Genomic DNA, 4,756 nt, shown 5'->3' with positions numbered 1-4,756 from the left:
GGAAAACACTGACAAGAAGAAGAGACAGGATGAAAGAGCATCTGTTAAGACATCAGGGAATGATTTCCATGGTACTGGAGGGAGCTGTAGAGAGCAAAAACTGTAGAGGAAGACAGAGATTGGAATATATTCAGCAAATAATTGAGTACGTTGCAATTGCTAATTTGAAATGAGGAGTTTGGCACATGAGATGAATTTGTGGCAGGTCGAATCAAACAAGTCAGAAGAATGATAGAAAAAAGAAAGAGAACTTTACTGTATTTGTGTATTAAAGGTGTCAGGTTGAAAGTTAAACAAAACATTCGTAAAATGTACACACCAATCATGTTAGGAATCATTGCCGTGGTAACGGAGGGTTAATACGTTCAAACCTTTTGAAGGTTCTTCCCGTATGTTTAATGGTAACAGTATACGAACTTCTTTTTTTTTGATGGTGATTGTATACATTGCTTTTAGGATCCCATAATTCTGGCTGCAGACGTAGATTTTTAAAATTAATAGTTCTGTCGCTATACTGGTGAACCTTAATAAATTATCAACGTTAACATGTCATTGTTATTTCAAACTACTTTATTGAATTCCTGGAGTACTTCCACCACGGTGTTGCAGGCGTACCAAGAGGCATGTCAACAAGAAGTGCACTTTAAAGTGGTACACTCGCGTATGAACGAACAGTAGCCAAATATGAAGAGCCATCGCCACTCTGGTTCTGATATTCAGTGATATTGCTATTGGTCTTACCAATTCTGCGACGATTGAAGCTTTATACTGTGTTCAGAATCGTGTTTCACAGGTCTGTAAAAGGTATGTACTGAAGATCAGTTCACGAATTAAAGTATCGGAAGCGGTTCTAGACTGACAGCAATATGCAGTTTTATGCCTCGTGTAAACACATCTTTAGAGCAGGGTTTCCCAATATTTTTCTCTGACAGAACACTCTGACAATCCTGGTACTTTTATGGAACACCTTGTTCATTTTGCAAGTTAATAAAATTAATAAAACGAGAAAAGCTTATTTTACTCAGCGGTTACTTAAGTTTTAAAATCATAACTTACAACACAGAAATTGTAATAAAATTAGAAAAAGAAACTAAGAAAGAATGACGAAATAATGCCATGTTGTTAACAGTTTTTCGTGGAGCACTTGTTCACTTCACATGGGACACCAGTGTTCCACGGAACACAGTTTGGGTAAGCTTGCTGTAGAGATGGAGTACAAGCTCGGACTGGACAAGGATGGGGGAGAAACCATCCTGGTTTCAGGCTTAGTAAGCCTGTTCTGAAAGTATTTACACTGACGGAAAAAAATCGCTACACCAACGAGTTGTTCGACATAAACGAAAGTTGGTAGTCGCGTTTCTACATCTGGAAGATGATTTCTACTCAGACTTCTTGCCCGCCGCGTAAGATTAGCGCTAGTAGCGCCACTATGAGGACGAAAATCAGGGTTGCTTTAAACACACGCTGTGCCAACGGCCTTGCCGCAGTGGTAACACCGGTTCCCGTCAGATCACCGAAGTTTAGCGCTGTCGGGCTAAGCTAGCACTCGGGTGGGTGACCATCCGGTCTGCCGAGCGCTGTTGGCAAGTGGGGTGCACTCAGCCCTTGAGGCAAACTGAGGAGCTACTTGATTCAGAAGTAGCGGCTCCGGTCTAGGGAACTGACATACGGCCGGGAGAGCAGTGTGCTGAACATATGCCCCTCGATATCCGCTTCCAGTGACACCTATGGGCTGAGGATGACACGGCGGCCGGTCGGTACCGTTGGGCCTTCATGGCCTGTTCGGGAGGAGTTAGTTTAAACACACGCTGTAGTGTTAGTCAAGAATGCCTTTGTCCCCATTAGCAATACCTCACTGAAATTGAAGTAGGTCGTGTAATAGGGCTACGAGAAGGTGGATGTTCATTCTGTGATATCACAGAAATACTTTTCAGGAATGTAGGCACTGTACGTGACTGCTGGCAGCGGTGGTCACGAGAATGTACGGTCGCAAGAAGACCAGGCACTACCTAGAGCCAGCCGGGGTGGCCGAGCGGTTCTAGGCGCTACAGTCTGGAACAGCGCGACCGCTACGGTCGCAGGTTCGAATCCTGTCTCGGGCATGGCTGTGTGTGATGTCCTTAGGTTAGTTAGGTTTAAGTAGTTCAAAGTTATAGGGGACTGATGACCTCAGAAGTTAAGTCACATAGTGCTCAGAGCCGTTTGAACCACTACCGAGAGGGAAGACCATCGTGTTCGGCGTAAGGCTCTGGCGCATCGAACTGCAGGCCAGTTGAGGGCTTGCAACAAGCGTGCTAGACAAACTGGTCCTACACCTAGAGTTAATGGTCTGTGGTGCTACTTCGTATAGCAGAAGGATTACTCTCGTGGTTATCCCAAGCACCCTGACTGCAAATTTGTACGTCAATCTGATGGTTCGATCTGTTGTTCTGCCGTTCAGGACCATCATTCCAGATGGTGTTTTCCAACATGATAACGCTCGACCCCATACCGCTGTTGTAACCCATCATGCTCTAAGGAGTGTCGACATGTTGTCCTGGCCTGCTCGATCACCAGATCTGTCTTCAGTCGAGCATATATGGGACATCATCGGACAACAGCTCCGATGTCATCGACAACCAATGTACCTGTATTGATCGACCAAGTGCAACAGACAGGAACTTCATGGCAGTAACTGACATCCGGCACCTGTACAACGGAATACATGCACGGGATCCGGACGGCCACGTTGCACTACCGAGAGCAAAAACTATATTCTTTGGCGTGTGGGACTGGTGCTCGCACTGCATCTGCAGCAGCAGCTTGAGCTACAGTTGGCACCACAGTGTCACAATTAACTCTTACAAATCGCTTACTTCTAGGGCAACTCCGAACTAGACGTCCTGTAGCGTTCATTCCACTGATCCCAAACTACCGCTATTTGCGACTTCAGTGGTGTCAAGCAAGTGCTCATTGGAAAATTTGGAAATTTGTGATAACGTCTTATGGGTTCAAACTGCTGAGGTCATCGGTCCCTACGCTTACGCACTACTTAATCTAACTTCATCTAACTTACGCTAAGGACAATACAAACACCCATGCCCGAGGGAGGACTCGAACCTCCGATGGGGGGGGGGGAGGAGCTCATTGGAGGGCAGGGTGGAGTCTGTTGCGTTTTCTGATAAAAACTGGTTCTGCTTCGGTGACAGTGATGGCCGTGTGTTGGTTACATGTGGACCAGTTGAGGGCCCACAACCAAGCTTTCCAAATGTGGTGCTTCAGGGGAGAGCTAAAGGTAAAACAGGTAGATAGAGCAGTAGTGAAGCTGTACTGAATCGAATTGGTAAGAAAAGAGCTCTACGGTACAAATTAATTAAGGGAAGGTATAGGATATTACAAATCCTGAGCCGAGGAAAAGTTAATTTGGTAATGGACGGAAGTGTTTGTGTATGCGTTTTTTGGGAGAGGGGGAGGGGAGCGGTGGTGCAGGGAATTTTAGCGGGAGACAAAGAATAATTCAGGAAACAGTTTCAAGTGCGTGTAGTTACGCAGATATGAAAAGACTGTGACAGGATTGACTGGCGTTGACAGCTGCTGCTAAACAGTTCTGAACTGCCGATAATTCTGGACTGACGACAAAAACATAAAAATTAGGGCAGCTGGGCGAAGGACTATCATATCCCTGGTTAGTGGGATCCGTTCGAAACAACTCACATTTCAATGTTGTCGTATCCGACTTGCTGCAACGAATAGCTATTGCTAGCATTCTTAACTTTTTTAAATTGTTATGTCATATTCACAGTGCTCGTATGCTGATGTTTAGATCGAGCCATTGGTAATTGTTTCTCTTGCATTTATTGTTAGAAAATAAAGCGAAGCTGTTAAGCAACGAAAAGTGAAAAAACTATTTACACACGTTGTAGGCCTACACTGCACTTACTATACATGAAACACTAATGTACCGATTTGAGTACATCAACTTTTCACAGATATGACTACAGAATATGATCACAGAGAACGGAGACCGAACGAGAGCTTCATTCGTATGATGCCGAGAGAGAAACGTTTCATTATTTTGTGTCATGTGAAGCTTGAAAGATCATAAACGACTTTACAGTGGAAACGCAGGGTGCATTTTCTGTTTATCACCTCCTGTGCATGGTAAACTGAGGCAAGACATTCTGAAACGCGCAGATTTGGGAGCTTTTACGTCTCCAAATAAAAAAAAATCAGATATCACCTACTTTTTTTCCTATAACATTTATGGGATTTTAGCAGGGAACAGGAAACATAATTTTCTTTGAACATTATTCAACTCGTAAACGTAGGCTTCCGCGGCCGATGTCACAATCAGTAAAATTCTTCTGTGTGTCTGTGACCGTATTGTGAACGTGTAAAATTCTCCAGCGGCTCGGCCGCTATTGCAGGTGGCCTTATTCTGCCTGTTTTTGCCAACTGAAACAAAAACACCCTGAAGAAGACCATTTGCAACAGCGTCCGAGCCGCTGGAGAATTTTACACATTCACAGTGCGGTCACAGACACACAGAAGAATTTAGTTGGTTTTTCAACTCCTTGGTTTCCCTATATTTGTTGGTGATTTGTTCACACTTATCTTCTATGAGTCACTGAAGTATATTATTCAATATATTAAGTAAAATCCTTTACATATACGCTGCTATATTAAATTAACCATACAGGTATTTATTTCCCACCCAGGAGAAAGGATCTGTGTGTGAACCCGCAGTTTTGAGGACACTGTAAACTTCGCTATGCGA

At 44.0% G+C, this 4,756-nt stretch overlaps 1 pseudogene; it reads left to right on the top strand.

Annotated features, from left to right (window-relative positions):
- Nucleotides 1-1,468: 1,468 nt before the first annotated feature.
- On the top strand, nucleotides 1,469-1,586 carry LOC126196039 (5S ribosomal RNA; annotated as a pseudogene).
- The last annotated feature ends 3,170 nt before the right edge of the window (nucleotides 1,587-4,756 follow it).

The sequence above is a fragment of the Schistocerca nitens genome, chromosome 7, assembly GCF_023898315.1.
Source record: "Schistocerca nitens isolate TAMUIC-IGC-003100 chromosome 7, iqSchNite1.1, whole genome shotgun sequence".
Classification (NCBI taxonomy): Eukaryota; Metazoa; Arthropoda; class Insecta; order Orthoptera; family Acrididae; genus Schistocerca; species Schistocerca nitens.
The sequence above is the reverse complement of the archived record's forward strand: the minus strand, read 5'-3'. Positions and strand labels throughout refer to the sequence as shown.